Source organism: Phalacrocorax carbo, chromosome 4 (assembly GCF_963921805.1).
Source record: "Phalacrocorax carbo chromosome 4, bPhaCar2.1, whole genome shotgun sequence".
Taxonomy (NCBI): Eukaryota; Metazoa; Chordata; class Aves; order Suliformes; family Phalacrocoracidae; genus Phalacrocorax; species Phalacrocorax carbo.
In genome coordinates this window covers 48-10,862 of record NC_087516.1, presented here as the reverse complement: position 1 = coordinate 10,862, position 10,815 = coordinate 48, and the positions used below count along the sequence as shown (strand labels likewise).

The following is a 10,815-nucleotide window of genomic DNA, read 5'->3' as shown; positions in this document are numbered from 1 at the left end:
TGGATGCCAGCACAGCCTCTGGTGTATCAGCCGCTCCTCCCAGTTTTGTATCATAAGCAAATTTGCCAAGGGTACACTGTCCCTTCCCCCAGGTCACTGATGGATATGTTGAACAGGACTGGCCCCAGCACAGACCCCTGGGGAACACCGCTAGTGACAGGCCTCCAGCCAGACCCTGCCCTGTTGGTCACGACCCTCTGAGCTCTGCCGTTCAGCCAGTTCTCAGCCCACCTCTCTGTCCTCTCATCTAACCCACACTTCCTAAAGCCTGTCTATGAGGGTGTGATGGAAGACAGGGTCAAAAGCCTTGCTGAAGTCAAGGTAAGCAACACCCACTACCCTCCCTTCATCGACCCAGCCAGTCACACCATCGCAGAAGGCTATTGGGTTGGTCAAGCCTGATGTCCCCTTGGTGAATCCATGTTGATACTTCTGATAACCTCCTTGTCCTCTGCATGCCTGGAGATGACCTCCAGGATGAACTGCTCCATCACCCTTCCAGGGATGGAGGTGAGGCTGACTGGCCTATGGTTTCCTGTGTCTCCTTCTTGCCCTGTTTGAAGACTGGAGAGACATTTGCTATCCTCCAGTCCTTGGGCACCTCTCCTGTCCTTCATGACAGGATGATGGAGAATGGCTTAGCAACAGCACTCATGGGTGCATCCCATTGGGGCCCATGGATTTGTGAGGATCCAGTTTGCCTAAATGATCTCTGACCCAATCGTCCTCAACCAAGGGGAAATTTTCCTTTCTCCAGATTTTCTCTCTCATGTCTGGGGGCTGGGATGCCTGAGGGCCAGCCTTAGCAATAAAGACTGAAGCAAAGAAGGCATTCAGTAACTCTGCCTTCTCTGCATCCTGCGTCATCAGGGCACCCATCTCATTCAGCAGTGGGCCCGCAGTTTCCCCCGTCTTTCTTTTACTATGGATGTATTTGAAGAAGCCCTTCTTGTTATCCCTCACATCCTTTGCCAGGTTTAGTTCCAAGTGGGCCTTGACCTTCCTTGTTGCATCTCTGCTAATTTATGATGATAAGCAATGGGCTCAGAGTATTATTTGTCAACTGTTATGAAGATTCTTAAGATGTAGGATTAATATAATTTATTATGCCCAAGGAGTTATAAAAAAAAATACAGCTGATTTCAGGAGGCTAGTGTTTTTGTTTTGTGGATAGTCAGAGTAAAAGCACAGCATGAGGAAAAAAAAAAGCAACAAAAAACCAAACCCAAAGACTGTCCATAGAGATTATATTTTTAGGCTTATTAGAATTAGAAGCTGATTCTAATCAGGAATGAGAAAATGGCAATAGGTGGAGGATGTACCAGGTCTGCACATGTGCTATAAAGGCTAAGTCTAGTAGAAGGACGGGGGACAGGCACCCTCTGGTCTTCAAGCATATAAGATGATGCAAAGAGGAGGAGAATAAACCCCATTTTTCCCAGTGAACAGGGCAAGTCACAATGGTGTTTGGATAAAAGCTTTGTAATAATGGAGTACTGGGAATACGTTACCTGAGGAGAATACGGCATCTCTCTCATGGGAGGACACAGACGTGGTGGTGATATCTACTGTGAGTAAGAAAGCAATTAGTTCAAGAAGTTGGGAGTGAGGAAGTAGAAAGTTTGGTTTTAGCTTTGAGGCAGTCAAGTCGGCATCAAAGAGGAAATGTTAGGGGCTGAGAATTTGGTTTCAGAAAACCTGAAGTAGTGTGGTTCATCTGTGTCATCAGCATTGATTTACCTTAGCCCACCGAATCTGTTTGCAGATAAGATCATAGAGAGATCATGGAAAAGTCAGAAAGAGAATCGAGGGCAGAGATCCATGGAGATGCATGACATGAAGGAAGAAGATAATTTCTGCAAAGAGATTCCCAGAAAGGCACATGGAAAGGGAGCAATTACATAGGAATTGATGGTTCAGCCAGGAAATGCAAGGTCAGATAATATGTCAACAATAGGACAACGAAATGTGTCCAGTCTGTGTAAGAAGGATAAAGATGGAGCAGTGCTCTGAGCTTTAGCTAAGAGACTTGGGTGAGAGCAATGACAGAAGCTGGAGCAGAAAAAGAACCCCAAGTAACAACAGCAAAAAACCGCATGCATTGAAAAGCAGTGAAGGAAATGGTGCGGGTGGAGTGATGATGGTTTGGGAGGATGGAATAGATTAATTGAAACTATGATAGGTACAGAGCAGTTCTACTAAGGACATGGAAAATCTGATGACAGATGAGCTCAGTTCGTTTAGGTGGCAAAACAAAACGTGTGAGATGCCATGGTTGTTATTATTTCAGTGGTCAAACACTGAAAAGAGCTACTAAAAATAGAGGACAATGATGGATAACAAAAATTAAATATAAACTAGCTGTGAACAAAATTAGAGTTAATGATGGTTGTTAACTACACAAGTACCTCAGTTACTTTGTGGCTTCTGTGACAGTTGTTTCGCTATGTGGTGGAAGCTCATCTGCGCACCCACAAAGGAGAACAGAGACACAGTGACAGGCAGAAGAGCCCAAGTTATGCCCATCCTGGCTACTGCCCTCAGCCCATCGAAGGCCCATTTCCCCAAGCCTAAAGGAGCACAGGGGCAGGGTGTCAGACCAGGAAACCAAACTAGGGATGGGAGGAAGGGACACCCTCCCGGGGCCGCTGCCTGGGCTGTCCCCAGAGAGCTCCTGTCCAGGTGTGAAACCCAAAAAGGGGAGTCAAATCCCAAGCACCTTTCTGACCGAGAGTGGGTTGCTGCCATGGGGTGTGGGACACATTATGGGGTGCGGGGGAGGAACAGCTGGGGACTGCACAAGGCTTATTATGTTTAGGGGAGGAACCAAAAGTGGGCAGAGGGATGGAGCTAGGTGATTTGGGAAAGAACAAGTGTGGGGAAAATAGAGGGGTGAGGGGCTAAAAAGAGCCAGTCCCGCGTCAACAGTTGGCTGGTCAGTATGCTTGTCTGGCCAGGCCCTGCCCGGACCACCACAGTCCGTCCCATCTTCTTCTTAAATTCCTTCCCAGCTCTGCCCTGGGTGAGGGCTCCCTTCTGTGTGCATGGGGGGGTGTCTCGCTGCAGCAGCTGGAGCCACATCACGGGTTGGAGGCCCATGTGTCTGTGGTGCAGCGGCTGGAGCAAGCGCGAGTGAGCAGGTGATCATTAGGAAAGATCAAAATGGACCAGCTGGTGAAATGGCTTGGGAGCAAGGGGGTCTCTAAGGGTGAGACCATGGGAGGAGGTGGCTGTTGGAGGGAGGAGGGGAGCTCTGGCCAGCTCTGGGGGTGTGTGCGCGCGTATGTCCAGATGCCAGCAACTGGGGAGGCTGGGATCCAGGAGCAGCTACTGGGCAGACAGAGTGCCTGAGCCCAGCTGCTGGAGAGATCCACATTGTATGTATCGAGGTAGATACATACACACACAGTATGTGTATATCTATATTTCTATCTGTCTATATATTCCTGTTAGTGGAGAAGATCATCATACGTAAAAGGCTAGTGCAGAAATTATTGCAGGGATCATGGTAGTACTCTGGCCCGTAGGCAACAGTAACAGATTTGAATAGACTTGAATATCTATTTTATTCTGAATGCATTAGGTTAACAGTCCATTCTGTTGCCAGGAAGCAATTCCTTATCTCTGTTCAAGGTCTGTCTGGGAACTTGTTGGCCCAGGGAAACTTTTCCTTTGACTCTTCCATTAGCATCATCATAAAGGCTTTCTTTTCCATAGCTTTAGGTGCCATTCTCCTTGTATTAGGTTTTGTGTACTTGAGCGAAGTAACAGGTTTTCCTGAAGTTTCATGTTAAATTCATATTTGTTACATGAAATGTGTTTTTCCCTTACCAGCATTATAGGCACACTGCTCTGCCTGCTCTGATACAGTCTATACAATCACTTTTGCTTTCTGTATGTCTCAGAAAACATTAGCCTTCTCTTCTCCCCCTCCCTCTCCTTTTCCCTCTCCTCTCCCCAGCTTTTCTCCCCTATTCTACCCTTTCTAATGTGACAAAAAGAAAAAGTCACAGCCTGTGTTCAAATACCAACAAGGGACTCCATTAGAATAAGGAATATACCTACTACTTGGTATATAGCTGTCCTGCCTACTTTACTATGGAGCTGTTCCTTCCCTCTTTTCTGTCAGTTTTTTTTTTCTCTTTTATTTTTTTCTGCAGAATTACAAAGAAAGTATAAGAAAAAGCACCACACTTGACAGCATTTGCATGATGGGAGCCTTTTTATAAACTACTTGCAAGCAGTTACAATGATCAATTTTAGATAGTTTTTGAAAACCAGCCAGCTGTTTCAGCATGTATCATGTTCTGAAACGACCTTTAGCCTATCCCTGTTGCATCTTTCATTAACCTTAGATATTACTTGCCAATCCATTCTTCCCATTACATTCTTAGGTCTTGTAGCCGGGCTTCTTGTGCACCCTTTGTCTCAGTTTTGAGAGGAACTTCTTGTCATGGGCCCTGACGCTCTTCTAATCTTTTTGGATCGCGTTAGGGCCTCCTTGCGTCACTGCCAGGGTTCCGCAGGTCTTGTTGCTGGACGAGCTCTTCCGTCCAGTTGTCTCTCTGTTTGCCGAGAGCGTTCTCTCGTCTCGGAGGCGCGCAGTTTGTAGCGTTTCTCATAGCGTTGGTGTGTGCGTTTGAGTTTGTCTCGGACCGCCTTGCTGGCCCTGTAGAGTCGGGTAGGTGGCACAGCGAGGAGAGCTTAGGGTTCATCTGTTGCTGTGCCAAGGCTGTTGGGGGAAAGGTTGTACCGTCATCTCGGATTGAGTGGCCCTCCTCAGCGGGCGAGGACCGTAATCACCGTGACATTTTGTGGGCTCGGAGGCCGTGACCGTAGCTATCTGGGAGAGGCAGCTAGAGTTCAGCTGAGCAGATTACCTCTGCGGGGTGTTCAAGCTTGTACGTGCGTAGGGCTTCATGTTTGATGTCATATGTTTGTTTTGATGGCAGGTTATAGTCGGTCTTCAGGAACCGTTAAGGTACTGCTGTGCAACCAGGCGACTTGTTTGGTATTGGTTTTGGAGATGCCGAGGGACGAGTCGTGCAGGGCGACGGAGGGGAACTGAGGGGACCGATGTAAGCGGGTGAGGTGGTGCGTGGTGTATATAGAGGGAAGATGTGACCGATGGCTCTATGACTCCGTTGCTCCTTGCGTTTGTCTTTTGTTTGGGGTTTGAAGTAGCGTAGCAATGAGCAAAGGAGGCAAGTCGAGCAAGGCGAGTGGTGATTGGTGGGCTGAAGTAGCAGCTCTTTTCTGAGGTGTTGTGTTGCTGGGGAAGTTATAAGCAATGCGCGTTGTTCGGGTGTTACGGACGGCGGGCGAGCTGGACACGGCACCTGGAAGTGGCGTAGGCTGGGAGGGAGGCTGTCGAGGGAAAGGGGTGCGAGACGGGGATCGGTGCGGGCAGGCTGTGGCATCGGGCAGCATCTCGGGAGGTGCCTTTTCGCTTGGCTTTTTGCAGGTGCCGCTGGCAGGCTCGGAGCGGTGCTGCCGCGTGCCTATGAGAGGTCTGAGAAGGTGGGGCAGCGGCCAGCATCTGAGACCAGAGAATGCTGTGGTCCGTCGTCGAGCTCTTCAGTTCTGTAGGTAACACGTGGGCTGTCTTTGGAACGGCGTATGAGCATTAGAAGCGAGCTGGGTAGTAACGAGGAAGTCACGGGGCGGTGATTTCTCACGAGCGTAACGGTAGTTTACTGTGTGTTGATACATTTGGTGCCACAAGCGATGACGGAAGCGGGGGGTGATGGTGGAATCTGTGCAGAGCAGGTGAGCCGATGGGCATGTTCGTTTTGATGAGGGGGGTGCTCTGGAAGAGATCTATGTTGACCTGTGTGATACTTATTGCTGGCTCTGGGTTTTTTTCTTTTTCACATGATGAAGAGGCACCTGGCCACTGCGAGAATATCCTGGTTAGCTGGTGTGTTTCTTGTTGTGAAAGGATTCATAATGTGGCCCACCTGAAAGCTCCGCAGTGTGACTTTTGTTAGGAAGAGATCTTGAAAAATTGAGATATTTCTTATTCAGTGAGGTTGCGTTCTATGAACTTGCCATCAGAGTGCATCTTAGAGACAATGTCTTTGTCAGTAGAACTCATCAGCACAAGACTTGCAAAGTATTGGGGTTTTTTTAAGATAAAAAAATCAATGGTCCTTGCGGAGATCCAAGCACAGCACATACTCCAAATGTTGATGGCATTGGTAGTGCTTGGGTTCTCAGTTGTAACAGTCGAGATCCCATAAAAATACGGTTCCCCTGCATGCTTCGGTACAGCCAAACGCATTAGCATATCTGCCGGTCCTTCTTGGTAGCCCCATGTATTGCAACACTGGGGATTTGATTTGCGTGGTTTTTTGTTGTGGTCTTTTTTTTTCCCCAAAAAAAGTAAAACCGTATCGGGGATCTCTTCACTCACCGATTCCTCTGTCATAAATGAAAGTTTAAAAAAAGCTAACAGCGTCTGATTTACGACGTGACTTGCGCTGTTTCAGCTGTAACTGCCAAGCAGATGTAGGGTACGATTTATTAGGTGTAATTAAGCAGGTAGGTATTTGTTGTAAATATTTAACGAGGGGCGACTGAATGTTGGGGTGGGGGCGGTTTTTTCCCACCAGTATTTTGAGGGAGCGCTCTTAAGTATTTTATTTCAGTCTCGCTTTCGATGCGCGTTTCCCTGGCAGTTCAGCAGCATCTCTCGGGCGGGGCAGCTGGGCGGACGTCCCTCCCGACTCCATAACACGCCAAAACCCCCCAGTCACGTTGCTGCTGTGTATTTTGGAGATAGATAATCTTATGGCGGGTGTGAACGGCTGTGTGAGTTAAATGAACGCAGAAGGAAAATGGAAAGCTTTCAGAGCCTAGACGCTCATATTGGATGTGCGTAAACACGCGCCCGCCTTCTCAGCACAAAGTGCATTACTGAGATTTATTCTTAATTTTTTACGTTACTCTTTCAAGTTTGACGCTTCGCTTCAGGCTTCATGGAGCCAGGCAGCAAGACGTGCGGCGGCAGGGCGAGGGCTGTAGCTGCTGCGGCGGATCTGTAAGCGGAGGTTCCGGTTCCGGTACAACTTTGCCCCGCAGCCTCACGGGGTTATCTCCCCGCAGCGGTGCCATAAGGAAGGGATGAGACGTTTTCCGACACCAGCCAGAGCGTTCAGTGTTACGCGAAGAATCTGTTCAAAATGGTATCGGTTAGTCTTAATACCGTTTCCAAGTGTTCCAGTCCCTCTAGCTTTTAAAGGAGGTGTTGTGTTTTGACGTGACCCGTTTGCCTAGAATCTTGCTGCGGCTCAATTTCCTTCCTATCCCTTGTGCTGACTGAGCTCCTCCATTTTCTTCTGTGCTATTTTATTCACGTGCTGAAATATAGGTTGGGATTTCTGTTTTTCAGATGTCTTCTCAGTGTCTCGTGATGCTCAAGAGATGCCCCCCGGCCCGGGTTTGCCTGCCGGTCGTTAAGCGTGGTGAAGGTAAGGGGCCATCCCTCTGCCTGGGGGCTCCCGGCTCTGTCTCCAGCGGGTGCCCCACAGGTGCGGCCGCGAGGGCTGCCTGGTGGGGAGAGTTGGGGCCCCCAGGGGCCGGGGCTGTTTGTCACCCCGGGGAGCCCGTCCCAGCGCGGGAACGTGTCCGAGCAGAGCCCGAGAGAGACGTGACACCGTCCTCTGGCACGCTCCTGCTTTGCCGTGGGGCGGCCGCCAGCCTGCGGACAGGGGCTGGGGGGGCTGCCCCACCTTTTAGATTTTAGCAGAGCTCCCCCTTTTCTGGGGGGTGTGGGGGTGTGTGTGTGTGTACCTTTGTAAATGGCACTATTAAAGTAATGAGCTGCAGGTTGGAGCAGATTCCCTCGTTTAGTGCCCTTCTTGGGGGTGAATAAAATTGGGGGAGTCCTGGGGGGTGTGTGATGATGTCATGTGGGGCGCCCCGGTGTCACTGGGGGAGCTGATAATGCGTCAGAGGAACAGGTGAGTGGGGGCGTCATGTAGGGGTTCCCCCCCAAAAAAGGGGGGTTGCAGTCCCAAAATGCCTGAAAATTCAGGGGGGCTATTACAAAACCCTCTTATTTTATATATATTGAAACATAATATTTATAGATGTATAAAGGGAATTTAAAATAAGAACTTCTCTCTCCTATATTATATAACGGATTTCAGGATACAAAAATTCTACATCGAGATACAGGGTTTTAAAACACAAAAGTAACTCGACTGTCTAAATATCTAGATCAAAACATAAAGGAGTTTAAAGTGAAGAAAAAGGACAGATGAAGGAATTCAAAGCAGAAGAAAGTCTGACTAGAGCGAGCATCTACGCTTAGTGTGTGTTACATAGTCTAAGCAGATGTGTAATCTAAATAGAGGTTATATAGAGTGAAATAAGCCTAGGTATAACTGTAAGTAGATGTCTAAATAGAGAAGTCGAAAAAGATTGAAGTGTCAAAGTGTAAGTAAGCAGATAGCTAGCCTAAATAGGTGGTTTATATACGTGTTAATATGGAAGTCTGAACAGGTATGTGTAAATAGATATTCTGTGTAAGTGTAAATAGCCTAAGTAGGTGTAAGTGTACATATAATAGCTAAGTCTAAACAGGTATTGTATGTAAATGTAAAATAGATAGTATGTATAAAATATAGATGTACTCCGTAAGGCTGTGTAAGCAGACACACAAGTGCAAATGTCTATGCTATATAAGGTTTTAAAATGCAAAGAAACCATGTTGACAGAGATGTTTATCGAGAGGATTTAAAAATTAGACACGCACCCCACCCCCACCCCCCAATCAACTGAAGACACAAAAGCGCTTTCAAATGCTGCCCCTTTCCCGTTCTCCCTCTCCCATCCCGATTTGGGGCCGATTCCCCCAGATGGGGACTTCCCCCTCTGGGGCTGCGCAGGCAGCCTGGGAGCTGCTGCCAGGGCAGACAAACACCCCCAAAGCCCCCGAGTCTGGGTCTGCAGTGGGGGGTGAAAAACCCCAAACAGGCAAAACACCCAAACAGGTTTGGGGGAAAGAAAACAATCTGGGGCTCCTGGGAAAGCCCACTCCTGCTGGGTTTGTGCAGCTGGAAAGGGGGGGGGGGGGGGGGAAAGCGGGGGCGGGGGGGCGGAACCCCGCTAACCATTCTCATGCACAAAACCAGGAGCAAAAATCACCGATTTCTGTGTTGTGGAAAGGGCCAAAGAGACCCAGAAGTGAACTGTTTGGAAAAGCAATCCCAACTTTTTACCCTATGGAAAAGCAAAAAAAGCCAAAGGAACAAACCCCAGAAAACCCCAACAACAAAAAAAGCCAAGCCATCCAAACAGAAATCACCAACACCAAGCGAACGCCCCAAAAACCCCAAATTGGGGAAAATTTGGGGTGAAACACCGGCAGTTTGAGGGGCATTGCTGGGGCTTATCCGGAATGGATTCTCCGGAGTGGGTCGGTTATCTGGAGCGGATCATCTGCTGCAGGTGAGCCCAGGTGAGTTGCCCGTTGTGGATTATCCTGGGGGGACCCCCCTGGTGTCAGTCATCCCCATGCATGTTCCCCATGGCGTGTCTGCCCAGACATGCCCCTGTCCGGCAGTGTCCGCCTCCTCCCCCGCCCTCCCTCTGCGTGTGTCTGTGCCCTCCCAGACGCTGTCCCCTGAGATGGCCCCCCTGCATGACTTTTTTTCCCCGGTGACATTCCTCCCCCCCGCTTCCCCTGGCCTCCTGTTCTGTGCTCGCTGAAGCCTCGTGCTTACGCAGGATGAGCAGTGGCGAGGCGAGGCGCTGCCAAGCCAACGAAGCCCAAGGCTCAGCAGCGCACAACTCCTTTGCAGGGCAGCCGCTGGCATCTGGTCTGCCTGGCTGCCCTGTGCCCCGACGCACGGCTGCCCCCCTCACCCCGGGCAGCCTGCCTTCAGAGGGGCAGCTGTGTTCCCCTGATGGATTTTCTTCTTTAACCCTCCAGGACCTGTTGACTTGCTGCTCTCCCTGTCCCAGCCCTGATGCCGCAGGCCTACAGCAACTGATGGGGCTTACTCCGGGGGGGTGTGGGGGTGGGAAAGGGGACCTTTTTCCCCAGGTGGTTTGTGCTGCTTCTCCTCCCTCGGGCGTGGGGTGGGGGCGAGTGGGGCAGGCGGGAGGACAGTGCGCATGCGCAGTGGCGCTCTTTTCTGCTCTCTACCGCCACCGTGCGACCAAACCGCGGTACTGCAGGCGGGCGGCCGCGCATGCGCAGTGGCGCCATTTTAGCTCTCTGCCGCCACCGTGCGACCAAACCGCGGTACTGCAGGCGGGCAGCCGCGCATGCGCAGTGGCGCCATTTTAGCTCTCTGCCGCCACCGTGCGACCAAACCGCGGTACTGCAGGCGGGCAGCCGCGCATGCGCACTGGCCACCTGTTGTTTTCTGCTCGCTGCTTTCACCGAGCGACCGAACCCCGGGCCTGCAGGCGGGAGCTCCGCTACCCTGGTAGAGATTTCCACCCGCCCCTTATCCGATCGCGGCAGTCACCGGTCGATCAAAACCGGGTACTGCAGACGGGAAGCCGCCCGTTCCCGAGGGTGAAGTTTTCCTCTGGCCGCTGCTGTTGCCGTGCAAGCAGATGCTGGTACTGCAGGCGGGCGGCCGCGCATGCGCAGTGGCGCCTTCTTTCTGCTCTCTGCCGCCACCGTGCGACCAAACCGCGGTACTGCAGCCGGGCAGCCGCGCATGCGCAGTGGCGCCATTTTAGCTCTCTGCCGCCACCGTGCGGCCAAACCGCGGTACTGCAGGCGGGCAGCCGCGCATGCGCAGTGGCGCCCTTTTCTGCTCTCTGCCGCCACCGTGCGACCAAGGCGCGGTA

At 50.7% G+C, this 10,815-nt stretch overlaps 1 long non-coding RNA gene across 1 annotated transcript; it reads left to right on the top strand.

Moving 5' to 3' along the window:
* Positions 1–6,699: 6,699 nt before the first annotated feature.
* On the top strand, positions 6,700–9,835 carry LOC135312964 (uncharacterized). Its single transcript, XR_010372560.1, has 3 exons — positions 6,700–7,193; positions 7,394–7,472; positions 9,141–9,835. It is a non-coding gene; the product is annotated as an uncharacterized LOC135312964 (long non-coding RNA).
* The last annotated feature ends 980 nt before the right edge of the window (positions 9,836–10,815 follow it).